At 35.1% G+C, this 21,746-nt stretch overlaps 1 pseudogene; it reads left to right on the top strand.

Annotated features, from left to right (window-relative positions):
• The first annotated feature begins 1,101 nt into the window (after window positions 1-1,101).
• The window catches only part of LOC116481541 (voltage-dependent anion-selective channel protein 2-like), a 30,012-nt pseudogene continuing 9,367 nt past the window's right edge, over window positions 1,102-21,746 (top strand).

The following is a 21,746-nucleotide window of genomic DNA, read 5'->3' on the forward strand; positions in this document are numbered from 1 at the left end:
AGCACCTCTAGACGTGTAGCAAAAGCAAACCAAAATCCTCTGTGTAGAAACATAATGTTATACTGGGCCTCAATACTTTTCTAAAATGTTTTCTCTAATACAATGTCTAGCCCACAGTCAAAGATAACTAGGTACTCAAGAGAAAGGCACCATTTATAAAACCCAACAGAACATACTCAGACACTTTACATATTGGAATTATCACATAATAATTGTAAAATAATCATACTTAGAATTTGAAAGAAAATAAAAGCCAAGCTGGAAAAATGTAACAGAGTATTTTCAAATGACATAGCATATTTGAAAAGGAACCAAATAGAATGTATAGAACTGAAAAGTATGGTAACCAAAATAAGAAACTGGATGGATTTGAGAACAAATTGGATCCAATTGAAGAAACTTTGTGAAATGAAAAATAGTTAAGAAAAAAAAATCAAGAACATCAAGAATAAAGCTCAGAAAGACAAAAATATAAAACTGTTGGGGAAAGGATCTGATACATTAAGGATACAATAATAAAATCTAACATATATTTTACTGGAGTTTTCAGAAAGAGAGAAAAGAACAATGTATAAGCAATATTTAAGTAGATAATGGCTGAGAATTCTCCAGAATTAAAAAATATATCAATCCACAAATTCAAAAACCTAATGAAACCCAAGTGGATAAAAAGCTGACAAATCATAGTGAAATTCAGAAAACTACAAAGAGGAAATCTTAAAGATACATCTATTTATATGACATGCTTCTATTTATGTATATAGATATATCTATTTATAAATCATATACACATGGAGCGAGAAAGAGAGACATCAATAAAAGACAAATTACTTTCAAAAGATTAATGGCTGACTTATTTACTGGAATCCAGAAGACTTTTAGAAGGATTTTTTTCAATGTACTAAAATAAAATAAATTTCAATTGAGGATTTTATATCTAATGAAAAAGTCTTTCAAGAATGAAGGTGCAAAAGACAGTTTCAAAGAAACAAAAAGCAAGAGACTTCACAACCATCAAGCCTCTATTAAAGGAAATTCTGAATGACAGACTTCAAGCATAAAAAAAATACAGCCGACTCTTGAACAGCAGAAGTTTGAACGATGCGGTCCACTTATAGGCAGATTTTTCGCAATAAACATGGTTGTTCCTCTTATCAATATTCCAGGGTTCCTCAACTACAGGATTTGATTACGCTGGGATTTGGGTATCCACGTGGGGGAGAGGGGAGTGGTGTTCCTGGAACCAGTGCCCCACCAGTAGCAAGGATGAATGTAATCCTGAAGCCCAAACGGAAGCTCAAGAGAGGCAAAGGGAAAGGGAGCACAAGAAAAGGGATGAAGGTGAGAATTAAAAAATAAAATCTACCCATCAGGACTGTGTTCCTCACCTGGGTGAGGAAGTAATCTGTCCAACAGACCCCAGTGACGCACAATCTACCTGTGTGACTAACCTGCACAGGCACTCCTTGAATCTAAAATAAAAGTTCAAAAGGACAAAAAAGAAAAGAAAAGAAAAGAAAGGGGGATGGAAATGTGGATAAATGTAATTAAACATTGACCTTGTAAAACAATAATAAAGGTGTTTTATGTAATTTACAAAAAAAAATATGAGGCCGGGCGCGGTGGCTCACACTTGTAATCCCAGCACTTTGGGAGGCCGAGGCGGGCGGATCACAAGGTCAGGAGATCGAGACCACGGTGAAACCCCGTCTCTACTAAAAAATACAAAAAATTAGCCGGGCGTGGTGGCGGGCGCCTGTAGTCCCAGCTACTCGGAGAGGCTGAGGCAGGAGAATGGCGTGAACCCGGGAGGCAGAGCTTGCAGTGAGCCGAGATTGCACCACTGCACTCCAGCCTGGGCGACAGAGCGAGACTCCGTCCTAAAAAAAAAAAAAAAAAAAAAAAAAATGAAATTAGTCTCACGTTCTTGCTTTCAAGATGACAAAGAAAAGAAGGAACCACGTCATACCAAAAAGAGGCACAGCCACATGCAGCCTATTTGCTGCAGACACTGTGCCCAATGTATGCCCAAGGACAAGGCTACTAAGAAGTTCGTCATTCAAAACAGAAGAGGCTGCAGCTATCAGACATTTCCAAAGGGAGTGTCTTCGACTCCTGCGTGCTTCCCGAGGTATATGTGAAGCTACGTTAATGCCTGAGTTGTGCCACTCACAGCATGTTAGTTGGGAATGGATCTCATGAAGTACTGAACGCACCCACCATGATTTAGACCTCCTGGTGCTGCCCCATGACCTCCAACAAAACCCTTGTAAGGAGCTGAATCCTTAAGGATTAAAGAAAAATAATCCTCTGGAAAAAAATAAAATGGAAATTATGCTTTATATATAATTTACATATATATGCATATTTATAATTTATATATATAATATACATATGTATGAAATTAAATATTTCCATTTCATACCACATAGATGAATTCCAGACTGATTATATATGTAAATTTAAAAGGAAGAGCAGTAAATGTTCTGAAAGATGTAGAAGAGTATCAATAGGACCTCAGACTAAGAAAAGACCTTAGCCGGGCGAGGTGGCTCACGCCTGTAATCCCAGCATTTTGGGAGGCCGAGGCAGGTGGATCACTTGAGGTCAGGAGTTCAAGATCAGCCTGGCCAGCATGGTGAAAACTTGCCTCTACAAAAAATACAAATATTAGCCAGGAGTGGTAGCGGGCGCCTGTAATCCCAGCTGCTTTGGAGGCTGAGGCAGGAGAATCACCTGAACCTGGGAGGCAGAGGGTTGCAGTGAGCCAGGATCAGGCCACTGCACTCCAGCCTGGGGGTGACAGAGTGAGACTCATCTAAAAAAAAAAAAAAAAAAAAAAAAAACAGAAAGAAAGAAAGAAAAAACTTCTTAAACATTACCAGAAAAACCATTAATTTAAAAATTGAGCAACTTCATTACATTAAAATTAAGTAACATTTTCCAGAAGGCATCCTTAACAAAGTGAAAAGTCAATCCTGCTGTGAGGGAGAAGACATTTGTAACTCGAATAACTAACAAGGGCTTATATCAGGAATATATAATGAGCATCTATAAATCAATAAGAGAAGGTCAGGCAACCTGATTTTGTAAAAAGGGAGAGGGGACTTGAACAGGCATTTTACAAACTGGATATCCAAATAGCCAATAAGCACACTAAAAGAAAGATACTCAACCTCACTCATATTGGGAAAATTCTAGTTAAAAATAGCAATGAGTTACTACATTCACCAATACATTTGGCTTATGTTGAAAAATCAATCAATAAAATTTGCCACGTAAACATTTTAAAGAGAAATTATTGAAATTCGACATCCATTTATGATTTTTTAAAAACTCAACAAATTAGAAACACATGGGCACATCCTTCCATCTAACAAAGGGTAGCTACAAAAGGAATTTTCTGCAATTACTTAATGCTAAATCTGCAATGGTAAGACATTAAGCACAAGACAAAGATATTCATACCACCATTTTTATTCAACATGTCAGTATTGATAGCTGTCAATACTTGCAGATGATGTAGCTTTTTGAAATAGAAAATAGAAATAATCTACAAATTGATGGAATTTTTTTTTTTTTTTTTTTGAGATGGAGTCTTGCTCTGTCACCCAGGCTGGAGTGCAGTGGCGCAATCTCGGCTCACTGCAAGCTCCGCGTTCCGGGTTCACGCCATTCTCCTGCCTCAGCCTCTCCGAGTAGCTGGGACTACAGGCGCCCGCCACCACGCCCGGCTAATTTTTTGTATTTTTAGTAGAGACGTGGTTTCACCATGGTCTCGATCTCCTGACCTCGTGATCCGCCCGCCTCGGCGTCCCAAAGTGCTGGGATTACAAGCGTGAGCCACCGTGCCTGGCCGATGGAATTAATAAGAGTTTAGCAGGACCGTTTTTTATAAAACCAGTATACCATAATCGATTTTATTTTTAAACATCAGTAACAAAATATAAGGTACAACTTATCATAGTGTAAAAAAATTAGGCAACAAGGAAAAAATCAAAGAAAAGATATGCACCAATTCTATGGGATAAAGTTTATGGAGAGAAATTAATGATGTAAGTGGAGATATATATCATGTTCATGAATTACAGACATAGATATGTCAGTCCTTCACAAATTGATCTACAGACTCAATGCAATACCAGCCAACATCACAACAGAATTTTTGACTATACAGCTGATTCTAAAATGGAAATGAAATTGAAAGAGCCATGAATAGCTAAGCACGCTTGCATGCAAATAAAAATGGGAGGACTGGCTCAACTGATATCAAAACTTACGATAAAATAGATTAATATTAAGACACCCGCAGTATTAGCACAGGGAACAGTACAAAGACCAAGAGAAAGCAATAAAGATCCTGGGGAAAAAGCTGATACATACATCGACCTTTTATTTAGGTGCCTGCATAATAACAAGGAAATAACTGCCTTCTCAGGCTACAGTGCTGACACAATTTTTAGAGCTTACACTAATATTTGGGGAACCTTTTTGTGTCTTAATGAAAATGGTCTTTATAGACTCTCCTTAGCAAATGCCTATCTTTCAATTATGCTCATTCTCCTAAAACAGCTCTTTTGCTGTGCTATTAAAATCAGGTAAATACTCTAAGTTATAATAGCACTGTCAACAAAAATCAGGTATGTAATTTTGAAAGGGTAGAAAGTTTAGAAAGTCATGATGATGCCATCTGGTGTAGATTATTGCTATAAAAGTATTTATCGCTATAAAGATATTTTATAGGTGCAGCCTAAAAAATGTTCAATAAATAAAAAACTATTTCAAATGACTTTATTTTTTACCCACTACCTAGATTCTTACCAAAGGAAGAGCAGCATTAAAAATTAGATGCTGTACCCCTCTTTCCAATATGTAATTGGAAAGCAGACTGAAATAATGCCTCAAGGTTAATCTTCCAAAAACCTATTTTAATGCTTTCTTTATAAAACTTTGTAATACGTTTCTTTCAAATTACTATTAATATCATTAGTTCTTGTTAAAAATGTAATATATTGAGTAAAGTGAATATATAGGTATTAAAAACAGATAAATTTTCCAAAATTGTATTTTCATCATATTGACATTGATTTCCACATTTGGTGACTCAGAAACTAGTATTGTAGTTTTGAATGGAATATATGTAGTATATAATATAAATACATTTTTGTTTCAATTTAGCCTTTTCCACTAAATTTTATCATATTAAAATGTTAAGAACTTGGTAACTTTTTTAAACTTGTGAAAGAAACAAACTTTTTATCTTTCACATTCAAGCAGAATGTGGACTTTTACTTTACAGATACTGCTGTTATATTATCAATAATATTTCAATTCTTTAGATACGATCCACTTTTATCTTTTCTAAAAACAAAATACCCAGTGAACTTAATTATCAGTTATTAAATAATTTTAATTATTTATACACTTAACTATTAAGTATATAAAACCATATGAGGTAATAATTCTACTGAAAAGTCTTGAAAATTTCTAAGTCGCATTGAAAATTTCTAAGTCAGATATTGTTAAGGAGTTGTTGATGTTAGAAGTGGTCACTGCAAATATATGTCCTACTTTTAGGAAAGAAATACTGTTAGAGCTCTCTTCACGTTACAGAATTAGCACAGAAATCTGCTTCCAATTAAAGAAACTGTGGGAGAACCCAGCTGTATTTAAAATTTGGCAAACGTATTAAACTGTGCTCCAAATGCTTTGGTTTCAGCAAAGCCTATACAGTATTTTTTCATGTCTTTTCCTCCTTAACTTTAAAACACATGTCCAGAGAATGGATCTGTCAGTCTCTCCTTCCAGTTACAATGATTAGAAAAAATGTCAATATTCAATGCCTGTAGTATTTTCTCCCTCTAACACACACAAAGGGTGGAAAAGAATATTCATGAGGTCACCTGTGTAAACCAAAGGATTTATATCTTGGTTGTCAGAGTGTTTACAAAATGATTCACTTTTACATAGAACCAAGAAGCTAAGTTTTGCCAACAGCTGATGGTACTCAAGCTGAGTGGTTTGGATTTAATCTGAAATATAAAAGCCAAGAAAATCGGCTTTTATATGAAAGAAGAAGATTGTTTCAGGATAGTTTTAAAGTCCCCACAACTACTTTTTATAACCCATGCAATAACATTTTGAAAACTATGGTTCTACATCAATTTGGTTGTGGAGAAAATGTTTTCTAGGGATACTAATTCAAATATACAAATTAGAAGGACTTTTGAAATTACAATGAGTAGAATGAAAATAGTATGGAAAAACCATTAAAAGTAATCTAGAGGATTAAAAAAAAAATCGTAGAGATCCATCTTCAGAACTTACATCATCCATTTCCTCTTTAAAAGTAGAAGAAATCAGCACGTTTTTCTTTCATTAGCTCACTCAGTAACAAGTCTTCCATTTTCAAGCTTTAGTAATAGAAAGTTCTAGAAAGGCGAGAGTTTTTAAAGTGCAAGTAGACGTCACACCTTTAATGTCGTATTTCCTAGCTTTAAAAGACCATCTATAAGCAGAAATAATATCTTTTCTTCCTTGGGATAGATGGAGCATAAAGTAATACAATTAGAAATTACTAACACATCTATAGAACTCACTGTATGTCGAGCACTATTCAAAATCTTTTACATATATTAATGTATTTAATCCTTCCAATAATCCTATGAGGTAGATACTGCTGTTATATTATCAATATTCTACACACAGAGACAAATAAAGGTTAGACACAGATAAATTAAGTAGAATGTGAAATTAAGTGCAGCTATTGCATTGTACAACTGGAATTCAAACCCAGGCACAAATTCTTGAGCCTTTAAACACTGTATTATGATATAAGGAAGCATGACAAAATCAAGTATAAATAGATTGTTACTTATTAAGCTCTTGGACCTCCAGGATATGATTTAATCTATTGGACTTTCAGTTTTTTTCATGTGAAAAATACCAAGTATGGCATAGAATTATTTATATTTTAAAGAATGTGAGTTCCCAGAACATATTGAATATATAGTACATATCAGTTCCTACCAACACAAATTTTTCACATGCCTATTATTCACAGCTCAGTTATAAAACAATGCAGTATTCCTGGTTCAACCTGGAGTAGTAAACATGTTTTTTTTGTTTGTTTTTTTGTTTTTTTAACCTCCTTTCCCTTTAAAAATTCTACTAAAATGTCTGTGAAAGGGTTAAAAAAAAAAAGTGAGGGTCCCCTTGAGGACAAGAAAATACCAGAGAAGAAGGCAACGAATAGGAAATTTTAATAAAATAATGAAGCTGAAAAGAAGGTGACCAAGTGGTGAAAGGCAACATATAGAAGAAACCTCAAATCTAAATATCCAAAAGCATAAAGAAAGTCAAAGGAAATCATCATACACTACATGCCAAAAAAAGGCTCAAAAATGAGACAGGGTGAACCCTGAAAACAGAGAATAAGTGAAATAGAAAATAGGGAAACTAGTTGAAAATCTGTGCGAAAAGCAACTAGATTTTTTGGTGATCAGCTCTCACTACTCTCTTCTTTTTCAAAAATGGAGGACTGCTCTATGGCAGGGCTGAACTAAAAGGACACTAAACTCAGAAACAGTGCACAGAAGGGAAGGCTTGGGTGGCATCTGAAAATAGAGAAATTAAATACCACCTTATGCTGATTGGTGGACCTCCACACCACCAAACTCACTTGTTACTAGGCTCTGAGAAAAGTGGCAGCCATGCTTATAATACCAGGAAAAAAAATTGAAGAATCATCTCTTCCAACATGGACCTTCAAGGAATGATATGTAGTTTCTGATAGTTAAATTCCAACAAAACCAATGCACCCCTGGCCAGTTATTCTAAAGTAAAGCTCTTAACTTAGTATTTCCAGCTGAAAAGCTGGAAAAAGCTGGTAACTATGCCATGGTAAGCATCCAGTAAAAGTTAAAAGGAAAATTGTATGATTATTGAGTGTATAACTTTAGGTTACTGCTGTCTTATAGAAATCTTATATCAATATAGGAAATAGTGGAAATTTTTTTACATCTGTGCTGTTTGATACTATTGAGCAGTTGAACTGTGACTACCGCAACTGAGGTACTGAATACCAAACTTCATTTAATTTTCATAATGTACAGCTAAGTAACCACAGATAGTTACTGCTTACCGTATTAGACAGCACAGCTGTAGTAAAGGACATTGGAAAAAGTCAAAACGGTGGTGATTCTTGGCTGCTTGTTGCCACTTTAAAAGAGGTCTCAAAGAAATAAATTTCGCAAGACTTACTTCATTTGAAAGGAGAGACAAAAAGAGAATACAACTTTGCTAAAAAGTATGTCTTTCATCCCGTTACCTTCAATTTATATTGGCTGAAGACAACTTCACTTGGGGCCTCAGTTTAGAAAACTAGCCAGCTCATGTATCTCAAACAGCAAAAGATGAAATGGGACTCCCAAGCCTCTCTCAGTCATATTGCAATTTGTTCTCACGAGGAAAGATCAGTTAAAAAGACTGTTCTCTGTTTCAGATGGTTTCAGAGTGTAGCTTTCATTAAGTTGATCTTTTGAGTGTGTTACACACATCTCTTTTGTCATTTTTATTTCATTTTTAGTTTTTTCTCTCTAGATGCTTTTGTTTTGATGTTTTCTATCGAAATATCTTCTATTTTATGATTTTCTCCATTTGCTATTAAAACTATTTATTGATTTTTAATTTTAGTATTGCATTTTTTCAGCTCTTGAATGTCCATCTGAATCTTTTCATAGATAGAATTTTTTTCTTTTCTTTTTTTGAGGTGGAGTCTCACCCTATCACCCAGGCTGGAGTGCAGTGGCGCAATCTCGGCTCAGTGCAACCTCTGCCTTCTGGGTTCAAGCGATTCTCATGCCTCAGCCTCCCACATACCTGGGATTACAGGTGTGCACCACCATGCCTGGCTAATTTTTTGTGTTTTTAGTAGAGATGGGGTTTCACCATCATGTATAGCATTTCTATATTAAAAGTCTACATCCTTCATTTATTTTCCAACTTTTCCTCAATTTTTATTAACATTTTGTGTATGTATTTATTTATTTTGAGATGGGGTATTGCTCTGTTGCCCAGGCTGGTCTGGAACTCCAAGGCTTAAGTGACTCTCCCTCCTCAGCCTCCTGAGTAGCTGGGACTACAGGTATGCACCACCATGCCTGACTAATTTTTTTAAAAAGTTTTTGTAGAGATTGGGTCTCCATGTGTTGCCCAGGCTGGTCCCAAACTCCTGGGCTCAAGCCATCCTCCTGCCTTGGCCTCTGATATGGTTTGGCTGTGTCCTCACTCAAATCTCATCTTGAATTCCCACATTGTGTGAGGGACTCAGTGGGGGGTAATTGAATCATGGGGGCAGGTTTTTCCCATGCTTTTCTCATGATAGTGAATAAGTCTCATGAGATCTGATGGTTTTAAAAAGCAGAGTTTCTTTGGGAGGCTGAGGTGGGTGGATCATGAGGTCAAGAGATCGAGACCATCCTGGCTAACACAGTGAAACCCCACTTCTACTAAAAATATAAAAAATTAGCCACACGTGGTGGCGGGTGCCTGTAGTCCCAGCTACTTGGGAGGCTGAGGCAGGAGAATGGCATGAAACTGGGAGGTGAGGCTTGCAGTGAGCCGAGATCACACCACTGCACTCCAGCCTGGGCGACAGAGCAAGACTCCCATCAAAAAAACAAAACAAAATAAAAAAAAAACCAAACCAAACAAAAAAAAGTGGGGGAGTTTCCCTGCACAAGCTCTCTTCTCTTGCCTGCTGCCATGTGAGATGTGCCTTTCATCTTCTGTCATGATTGTGAGGCCTCTCCAGCCATGTGGAACTGTGAATCCAATTAAATCTCTTTCTTTTGTAATTTGCCCAGTCTTGGATATCTCTTTATCAGCAGCATGAAAATGGACTAATATAGCCTCCAAAAGATGACAGGCATAAGCTGCAATGCTTGGACAACATTTTAAGTATAATTAAAATAATTATACATTCTTAATTAATTTCAAGTTCTTGTCTGTTACCTCCAATATCTAGATCATCTATGGATCTGCTTGGATTATTTTTTTTCTCTTTATTGTCAGTCATATTTTCCTACATTTTTACATATCTAGTAATGGTTATTACATATTGGAAATTGTCATGAAAGAACCACAGAGGCTCCATACGATGTTATCTTCCATTAGAGAGGGTTCCCCATTTCCTTTGTTAGACAAATGTAAGAAGGAACTGATGATCACAACTAATTGGAGACTGAACACTTTTGGGATTTGGTAATAGTTTTGCTAAGACTCTGTTTACATCTGATTAATTCCTACTCCTCAGTCATGATGTCCTGGGCTTTTGACAAGTGGTTTTTACCAAGTATTCTTCTCTTCATCCCTGAAAGATTTGAAGATCAAACTCTACTGTCACAGGTTCCAAGGTCAGCTCTTAGCCACTTGACCTTCAATCCTGGCACTTCTATTCAGAGGGAGATTAGCTGTGTGCTTGAGTAAGCCACTCTCGCTCTTTGGTGATATTTTTTTCCTTAATATTCACAGATCTGTAGAAAATTTTGTTTTCCCTTTTGATCTGGCTCCTTGACCTCTTGAGTAGCCCCAGAACTCAGCCATGTGTTAGAATCCTCTCAAGTTTATAACTTGTCAGTCAGCTTTCCATGACAACTAACAGCTTTGTTGATTTTTTTTTTTCCTTAATCGTAGCCTCAGCTTGCGTTGAGCTTGTTCTCTGCCCTGATTCAGAATTGGCCAACGCCTCTAGGAAGTTTTAAGCAGCTGGTGATCTTCAGATCACTTCAGAATGGTTCTGCCCTCTCTGATATTGAGTCCTTACTGTTGTATTATACCTTTACAAATGTTATTTTTGTAATTTGTCATTCTTTTCCTGGTAGCTGTAATGTCAGCTGTGGGTTGGTAGCTGGACAGGACTAGTAAATAAACACGAGATTTCAGAATTAATATCTATGGTTAAATAAAATCTTTGCTTGTGCTTACCTGCACAGGGAACTGACTGAAACGATTGCATTTTGATGGAAATTGTCTTTTCAAAGAAACCACAAGGGAAATTTTCAAAAAGCCTGTGTCTTTTAAACTTTCAAAGCAATCTCTAGGTCTCCAAATCTGTACTAGCAGGAAATGGACTGTGAAATTTCTTTTCCGAAGAAGGGGATATATTCTAACACTCACCTAACAGGAATCCATAGAGAATAATAGAAAAAAAAACAAACAAACAAACAAACAAAAACTTCCCAAATGGAAAATCCAGGAGCCATGGAGAAAACTAGAACAAAATAGTTACCCCCCAAAGGCAGAATAATGATGGTCAGTTTAGGAAGAGCTAGCACTGACTGCTCAGCAGGATTTGATAACTCTAATGAACCAATGACTTTAGTTTGTATAATATTCTTGGCTTTTCTGAAAAGAAGTATCTTTGTGGTATCCTGTCCCACTATACAAGCGATTGTGTGTAAGTCAGGGGAGGAGTGATTAATAACTCACCTTTTAGTGTATACGTTGCCAGATAACAATTAGATTTAACTGGCCTAAAAGAGAGAATTATACATTCCTTGAGCTATATCAAGTAATATAAAAATACTTTGGATTACTGTATGTCCAAAAGTATGTTTTAAATGTATCAAAAAATAAATAAATGACTCATTTGTATATGAGCGTTCAGGCTAGGAGATAATGGTATTCATCAACCAATACCCATTCTCTCATTCTACTCTTCTGGTAACAGAATCCCTAAATATTTAATTGAATGCATGGCAGCTAGGGAAAGCTACGCAAATAGGAAACAGCCTCCTGGATGTGGAGCGGAAGAGGTTTGTGTCACTGCGGGTAACGTTGACTTCTTCCTCCCTTCCCTTGTGTTGGACTGTGGTTGTAGTGATGAGTTTTGACTACGCAGACAAGGGAAACACTTGGCGAAGCAACAATGCAGAAGAAATTTGGGATCTTGGATGACCTCAAGGGGCAGAGCTTCCCTATCTATCCCTTCCCTTCCCCGTCCCATGCAACCACAACAGGCTCTCACCTTGCACTTTTACATGAGAGAGACATGAGATTTGTGTAATCCGTCATCCCTTTATTCTTTGTTAAAATAATGTAAGCCTATATTCTACTTAATATGTAAGCTTTGTAGAAATACGTCTTTTTAAGGTATGTTTGATTTATTTTGATATAAACCAAAATTATATTTTATAAGAAAATAAAGAAATGCTGGCCCAAAATAATTTTGAAGGCATGAAGTATTTCCTAATTATATCTAATTACATTAGTGCTATTTTGCCAGACTAAATATTAATATGCTGTGTATGCATAGACATAATTCACAAAACATTTTCACATATGCCTACATTAATGTACATAGTATTATTTATTAAGAATTATATTCATGGTTATACTAAAGACTGATAATCTTGTAAGTATTGCTTATTGCAGAATACCTAAGCTTCAACTGCCTGCAAAGATAATAGGATGGTAGTGGAAAGAGCCCAAGACCTGTAAGGGAGAAGCACTGGGTGATTCCGAAGTCCACCCATGCCAGCTTCATCAGCTGTGTGCCCAAAGTAAGTCATAGAATCTCTTTGAACCTCAGTCACCTTATCTACATATTGAAGATAATAATCTCCCATTTATTTCACAGGACGAAATCAATCAGGTTCAAATGAAATAATATTTATGAAGGTAATTTATAAAATGTTGCTAATTAAACATGTAAATATCAGAAAAGAAATGAATAATAACTCAATAGTAAGCCTTTCAAGAACAAGCTACTTCTAGAACAGAAATAAAACTTAATCTGTGGCAGAGAAAGAGCAAAAACAAGGAGTAAATAAAGCTAGCTGTAAGAGTGAAAAGTAGATGTCTGAATTCAGATAAAAGATTAAAAACAAAAAATAAAAATTCTAAAAGTAACATGTAGCTACATGAAATCAAGCAGCTCTTATTTCTCAAAATAACATTGATCAGAAATTCTAATTGGTATCATTGAATATCAATTAAATATTTTAAGATCTTGAAAATATTTAAATATTTATTTAAACATGTAGGGCTTGTTGGGAGCTCTAAGAGATACTTACTTGGTAACTTATGAAAAGAATTAAGGAAGAAGAATTTGTTAGAAAACAACTATTCTGCAGCTAAAAATGTTAATTAGCCAAGGTAATCATAGGGTTAGAGACTTAGATACTTCAAACAGATTTTTTTCCTCACTATAAAAGAAATGGAATACTACAAAACAAATACAAAATATATGAACATGAAGAGAAGAATACAGCCTTAGAATGTGGGCAATTATTATGAAAAGAATATTTTACAGTAGCCACATAATCCCCTTAATATAAATAAGAACCACAGTGAAAATTGGAGATAAGGAAACAAAAGCAAAGTTAAGACTCTATTTGGTTCCTTATTAAAGTGAAACATGTAGATTGCATTTCAATACAAAAAAGTATAAACTGAATGTATGAAAATGTCTTTCTCTTAAAAGTTGTCCCAAGATACTATCTCACAAAAATATATCTTTATTACATTAAAATGTTAATCCAAATAATGAAATTGAACACTAATGGCAGAAATAAAATGCACAGAAATTACTCTTCAAAGTACATTTTTCTAAGAATGTAATTATTATGGATTTTTTATAATACTTTAAAAACAGTAAGGTTTAATCCACAACACAAAGTGTTTGCATATTTATTTTCAGTGCTTTTGTTCCCTAAAACAGTCTTTATATCCAATAATCAATTTGCTTTCAGATAATTGTGTCATGGGTAGAGTAAATATATCATTAGATCTTAAAACTTATTCATTACTCATTTACTCTTGAATTTAATTATAGTTTATGCAGTTAAGTTTGGTTTCTTCTTATTAGAGAACCATGGAAAATAATATTAATAAAAAATAAGAAATCATTTTTCCTTGCAAATATTTCTAACTCTTCAAAACTAAGTGTTTTAAAATTAAATTTTTAAAATTGAACCCTGAACAACTACATTTACATTGTCACAAACAACCCTATCGTATTTCCTAAAACACATCATGCCTTCGCTGATTCCCCTGGAAATGTTTCAGTGATATGACTAGGGTGGTCAGTCTTTTTATCACCACATCATAAGATTTTTTCCTTTCTTAGTTGTTTTTCTTCGGAAAAAAATGGTGCAACATGTGAATAGCAAGAAAGAACAAAATAGGAATACATTTTCTCCTGAATGCAAACTTCCATTTTTATCTAATAAGCTATATCCAATTCTTCAGAAAATCCCCTTAGCTCCTCTTTCAAAATATACACAAATTTAATCGTGTCTCATAAATTTCACACCACCACCATAAAACATATGGCTGTTCCATGACACCAACGTGATGTGCCTGATGTTGCCTTAGTTTGCTATGGCTGCCATAATAAAATACCACAGATGAGATGAATAAAATCAATCTATTTTCTCACAGTCATTGAAGCTGGAAGTTCAAGATCAAAGTGCTGGCAGAGCTGGGTTCTTCTCAGGCCTCTCTCTCTGGCTTGCAGATGGTAAACCCTCACATGGTCATTTCTGTATGTGTGTGCCCCTCTGATGTCTCTTTTATGTGTCAGAATCTCTTCTTACAAGGACACCAGTCAGATTGGATTAGGGCCAATCCTAAGGGCCTCATTTTAACTTAATTGTGTCTTTAAATTCGTATCTCTAAATACAGTCTCATTCTGACCTACTAGGGATTAGGGTTTCAACACAGGAATTTGGTTGGGGGCTGGCGAAACAATTGAGTCCAAAACACACATATACAAAAATATATATGTTTATATACAGTTGATTCTCATTAGTTGCAGTAGTCATGTACTAAAAAGTTATTGCAAATGCTGAATGAACAAATACAGAACCATTGCTTCTATGGAAAATACAGGGTTAGGTTTCAGTAGCTGGTCATGTTTTTGTCAAACAATCAATTCATAACCTTGTTTTATGTGTGCTTCTGTTTAAAAACACCTTATTTAATACATATTTCTCGCAAATAATTCATTCCATGGCCTTTGAATGATTTAAAGCCTGGGCTTTAGAGGCCATTTGCATTATACAGGTTTGTTTGCTGATGTCATCATAAAACAAGCAGTCTCATCAGCATTGTGAACCTATTCTTTCACATGACCCTTTTACTGCATAACACACAGCAGGTATTTTTAAATTCTTGAGACTCCTTATCTGCAGAACCTGAATCTCGTGCAAGTTTAACGTTTTCTGAAATCTGTGAGTCAGCCAGCACTAGCCCAGAAGAATTTAACATTCTCCTGACCCTGGGTAACGTGATGATAAATTTCTATGGCCTTTATTTAGCCTCACAACAATGTCGTTCCATATGTTTTTCTATTGGTCATCATCTTATGAATTCACAAATTTAATTTTTTTCCATAGCTTCAATGCATAAGTGTTAATTTATCACTTTTGTGGCCTGAAGTGCATATTAGTGAATTTCTCTATTTTTTGGACATACTGCATTGTTGATTCATTAACATTAAATTCATAATCAACAGTTCTATCACTTGTGTCTGAATGAAATTGACCTAACACACATACTTTCTCTGTAAGGCGCATCACAGCTTCTTGCACTTAGCAACACTAGACAGCACTTCAGCACTTTGCATCAGGGCAATTTTAAACAACAAAATCCCATGAAAATGCAAAAATAAAAGTGGCACCAGATAGACTGCAATAAGGACACTTCTTTACTGCATGAGAGCTAAAACCAGAAAGCAGCGCAGAGAATCACCTTGTTTGAACATGTGCATTGTGCATCTCAAATTTTTCAACACTTTGTACATGCATGTGTTGTAATGCATGTATGAAGTATAGATTTGGGGGTTATTACCAAGTAGGGAAATTACAAATATGAAACCTGCAAATATTGGCGATCAATCGTGTGTGTGTCTCCCTAGTTTTACCCTCATGTCTGCTTCTATGGTCTACACTCAATGCAACAGTCAGGATGACTCTTCTAAAATATGTGAGATAATGTCACTTCTTCAGATCCTCAGAATAAAAGTCAATGTGCTGACAGTGGCCTACAGGACCCTCTGCAGTTTGACCCTGGCTATTTCTTTGAATTCACCTCGGCATCTCTTCCTTACAACCATGTTGGCCATCTTGCTGTTACTTAAACTTGCCAAGCCCTCTTTGGTGTCAGGGCCTGCCCTTGCTATTCTCTTTCATGCGAAGCCTTCCTCCTCAGCACTGCATCACTCTCTCACCTCTGTTAAGTCTCTACTCAGGTCTTTCCAAACCAACCTGTTTGAAATAGCCCCTCATTCCAATCCATTTTCTCTCTTTCTTGCTCCATTTTTCTCCATTGTACTAATCAGCATCTGTCTCCTTATATGTTTTACTGGTACGTATGGTGATCATCATTCTTCCTCCTGTTTGCTTCATGAAGGCAAAGCGCTTTCTCTTATTTGTATTCACAGTGCCTAGAATATTGTAAAATCTCAGTAAATATTTGTTGAACAAATTATTGAAAGAAAGAGATGTATTTAATTAATTTAAAAGTGGATGGAAGAAGAAATACAACCTTGTAGAAAATATGCAAACACTCATAAACTTTGTCCAAATTCACTTTGTGTTTTAAGGTTTGTTTATATCAATCCCTTTCTGGTTAAGATATAAAATTGAAAAGTCAGAAAAAAATGGCCAAAAAATATTTAATGAATTGGTGGAAATGTTTTGGTTTGACTTTCTAACTGAATAAGAATGAATTCAGATTTTACTTGAATGCTATACGCTATGGGTTGAATGTGTCCCCCAAAGTTCATGTGCTGTAAACTTAATCCCCAATGCAATAGTGTTAGGAGGTGAGACTTTTCATTCGTAATTAGGTCATGAGCACTCTGCCCTCATGAATAGATTAATGCCCTTATCATGGGATTGGGTCTGTTATCACAGGGGTGAGTTCCTGATAAAAGGATGAGTTTGGCCTCCTTCCTCTCTCTCATGAGCACTTGTGCGCTTTTGCTGTTCTGCCTTCTGTCATTAGATGACACAGCAAGAAGGCCCTCCTCAATGCCAGCACCTGGCTATTGGACTCCCACTCTCCAGATTGTAAAAAATAGATGTCTTTCCTTTATATGTTACCCAATCTTTGATATTCTGTTATAGCAACACAAAACAGGCTAAGACACCATGTATTCCCCCATCTTCCCTTTCTTTTCTGTTGTTTTAGAAAGATAAAACTTTCCAAAGACCTTTGTTTTAAAACCAGTAAATCAAAGAATCTCCCAGTTTGTAGCTATAACTGATAAATACAATACTGTTTTTAACTAATCAAAACACAAATCCATAATGAATTAATTCCCTAGACTTTGGAAAAAACTATTTTGCAAAGATGGTTTCTAGAATGAGATACCTATTATGGTTTATCCTGATATTGTACTTCCAAAAACCATCATGTTAAACAGTACAACTGTAGTGTCTCTTCAATCAAATTGATAAATATATCTCAGGCAACTTCTCTCTTCAATCTGATTCTGCTTTCTCTATTTCTGATCCTGTAAGAATCATGGCAACCTCTTTGCTTGAGCTCTATTTGAAAACAAACAAAATGAGGTTCTATTTTATAAATTTAAAACAAAAAATAGAGTACCTACGCTGAAAAGTGCTTCATGCAAAAGAGCATATTTAAAGGGCTTCTTAATCATATGTTTGTAGGAACTTAATCTGCAAACCAATGTCTATATCTGACATTGTTTGGTCAATATATAAGACTGATAGGCTAAATTCCCAAAGTCTAATTGTTTTAATTAAAGTCTCAGTTTAGGAAAGCAACAAAGTTAGCAGATTATCTTCTTTATCTTTATGTCGTTTTCCTCTCCTTTTACAGTTTAGTGACTTCCAAGACCACTAGATATTTCTGGTCTAGCATAATAAAATCTTATTTTATTTTGCTAGGAGGAGAGGGATGGAGGTTCTATAGCAAAGAGTGAGATTTATTTTCAATGTATTTCTGATTGTTCATGTATTAATTTTTCAATAATAAAATAATTAGAAAATAAATAAGGCTATGAGGTTAGGTGCCTTGGGATTTTCAGTTAATAATCAATTGCTGTATGATGAGAAAGTGAGTGAAAGTTTTGAAAGAAAAAAATACATTTTCAATATTTTTGTTTCATGTTGGTGTAAAGAAATGCAACTGATTTTTCTATGTTGATTTTGGATCCTGAAAATTTACTGAATTCATTTATTAGTTCTAACAGTTTTTTGTGGATTCATCAAAGATTTCTACATACAGGGCTATGTCATCTGCTAAAAGGGATAATTTTGCTTCTTCCTTTTCACTTTGGACAAGATTGGAAAAATAAGTATGGCTAAAATATTTGTACTACCTAAAGCTGTCTATAGGTTCAATACAATCTCTCAAAATTTCCATAATATTTTTCACAGAAATGGAAAAAATGCTAATATTGTATAGAACTGCAAAAGACATTGAATAGCCAAAGCAAACTTGAGAAATAAAAACAAAGTTGGAGGCATTAAACTGCCTAATTTTAAATTATATTACAAAGCTATAGTATGTAAAACAGTATGGGTTGGGCACAGTGGCTCATGCCTGTAATCCCAACACTCTGGGAGGCCAAGGTGGGCGGATTGCCTGAGGTCAGGAGTTCAAGACAAGCCTGGCCAACATGGTGAAACCCTGTCTCTACTAAAAATACAAAAATTAGCTGGCCGCGGTAGCACATGTCTGTAGTCCCAGCTCCTCAAGAGGCTGAGGCAGGAGAATCTCTTGAACCCGGGAGGCAGAGGTTGCAGTGAGCCAAGATCTCACCACTGCACTCCAGCCTGGGTGACAGAGCAAGACTCTATCAAAACAACAACAACAACAACAACAACAAACCCAGTATGGTGCTGGCATAAAAGCAGGCACACAGATCAATAGAACAGCATAGAGAGTGCAAAAATAAACCCAAGCATATATGATTAACTAATTTTCAACAGGTCACCAAGAAGACATGATAGGAAAAGGATAGTTTCTTCAATAAATAGTGATGAAAAACTGGATATCCACATGCAAAACACTAAAATTGGACCCTTATATTATACCATATACAAAAAATCAAATCAAAATAAATAACAGACCTCAATGTAAAACCTGAAATTATAAAACTACAAGAAAAAAATTAGGAAAAACTCCTTGGGGTTGGCCTTGGCAATGACTTTTTGGATATTATACCAAAAGCTTAGGCAACAAAAGCAAACAAAACAAGACAAAACAGGTAGGATGGCATCAAACTGAAAAGCTCTTCTGCACAGCAAAGTAAATAATAAATGAAATGAAAAGGTAGCCTACAGATTGGGAGAAAATATCTGTTAAGGGGTTAATATCCAAAATTTATAAAGAACTCGCACAACTCAATAAAAAATGGGCAAAGGACCTGAATAAATGTTTCTTCAAAGAAGACATTTAAATGATCAACAAGTATATGAAAAGGTGCTCAACATCACTGACCATCAGAGCAATGCAAATCAAAGTCACAATGAGATGTCACCTTACACCTGTCACTGTTGGAGAAAATATAGATTGGTGCAGCCGTTTTGGAAAACAGTATGAAGATTTCTCAAAAAGTCCAAAAGAGAACTACCATATGATCCAGTAATCCCTCTGCTGGGAATATACTCAAATAAATGCATACTCAGTATCTCGTAGAAACATCTGCACTTCCATGTTTATCATAGCACTAGTCACAATAGCCGAAATACAGAAATAACCTAAGTGTCCATGGACAGATGAATGTACTAAAAAATTGTGATGCACACACACACACACACACACACACACACACACACAATGGAATATTATTTGTCTTAAATAAGGGGATCTTGCTAGATTTGTGACAACATGGACAACCTGAAGGATACTATGCTACATGAAATAAGCCAGACACAGAAAGAAACATATGGCATGATGTCACTTATATGCAGAATCTTTTTTAAGTCAATGACATAAAAACAGAGTAGAATGGTAGTTATCAGGGGAGGAGGTTAGGGAGGAATAGGGAGATGTAGATTAAAGCGTACAAAATTAACAGTTATGTAGGGTGAGTAAAGATAGAGATGTAGTGTACAGAATGAGAATTATAGTTAACAGTATCGCATTTGGGAAATTGGCTGAAAGAGATTTTAGATGGTCTTCATACACATCCCCCTAATACACACGGTAATTACGTGAGATGACAAATATGTTGTTTGATACAGTAATGCTTTCATTATATATATTATATATTATATACATTATATATATACTTATATATACATATATGTACATATGTGTATATATGTATGCATATATGTATATATAGGTAAACATATGCGATGTTTTGAGATATATGCACATATATGTACATATATGTGCACATATGTATACATATCTGTATATGTACATATATGCGTGTAGATGTATACATACATGTACATATGCACATATATACACATATGTACATGTATACATACATGTATATGTACATCTGTACATGTATACGTGTATATATACATATATGTATGTATATGTACATATGTATGCATATATGTACGTGTATGTGCATATGTATACATATACGTATGTATGTACATACGTATATGTATACATATACGTATGTATGTGCATATATATATCTCAAAACATCACATTAGGGATTATTTTACTAACTTATTTTATTTAATCCTAATAGCATTTCAAGCTTATGGTATGACTCCACTTTAAAAAGAGAGAAAAAATGCTGCAGCAAATATACACAAGTGAATCACACAGAAGTTCATTCACTCAGTGGGAACACTACTTTACACCAGTAAATGTATAAATGGCAGAATGGTCATTCTTACATACAAATGTCTGGGCAATGTATAAATGTCTAGAGGATCATTCCTATGAGTGTGGGATTTTGATGGGCAGTCAGTGAAACATTTCTGATGTCTGCTGCCAGATTTAGTCCTCCATTTTGATACATTTAAGAAGACTCATTAGTCTCATGAATTAGAGTAGAGAAGAGTGTAAAGGAGACAACAAGGGAAACCAAAAATTGCTTATCTGACAAAAGAGTCAGGGATTACTTAGATTCACTAGTCATAAAAATGACTCCAATCTAACAAGATAAAATTTAATGAATAAAAGTAAAATTCAGCTATCAGAATTTGCAAAATTAAAATTTCAAATATGTAGAAAGGCACAGTTAAGTAAGTACTAATGACAGAGTTTTTAGTAAATTTCAAGTTCATTATTGGTCAATAATGTGACGTGTGATAAAAGGGTGAAAATATCTAGTGAAAACTTCAAGCCATGCAAATAAAAGTGGAGTGGCCACAACAAAGAAAGTAAAAACTTCATGTCCATAGGCCTTAGTAAATCACAAATAAAATATCTGTTCCATTTGGAGAGATTTTGACAAATTGGAATGATCTTTGCTGTTATGTAAGAGATTCATACATTTTAAGAATTGTCAACATTTATGATTTCTGAGCTTTCTTGCTACTCATAATCATTTGAAACTTTCACCCTATGCAAAATTCTCTTTTGTTATTGTTATGATCACCAAAATTTAAAGTATTACTTCTGTAACTGTAACCTAATGGTCTTTACTTAATTCCTTATCAGTTTCAACCTACTCTTAAATTGCTCTGGCTCTAAATGAGATACAAGAAAGGAAAATCTAACCACCTGACAATCTGTACAAATGAATTTTGGGAAAAGACTTGTATTAAAGCCTACATATCAGTTAT

The sequence above is a fragment of the Hylobates moloch genome, unplaced genomic scaffold, assembly GCF_009828535.3.
Source record: "Hylobates moloch isolate HMO894 unplaced genomic scaffold, HMol_V3 SCAFFOLD_14, whole genome shotgun sequence".
NCBI classification, from domain to species: domain Eukaryota; kingdom Metazoa; phylum Chordata; class Mammalia; order Primates; family Hylobatidae; genus Hylobates; species Hylobates moloch.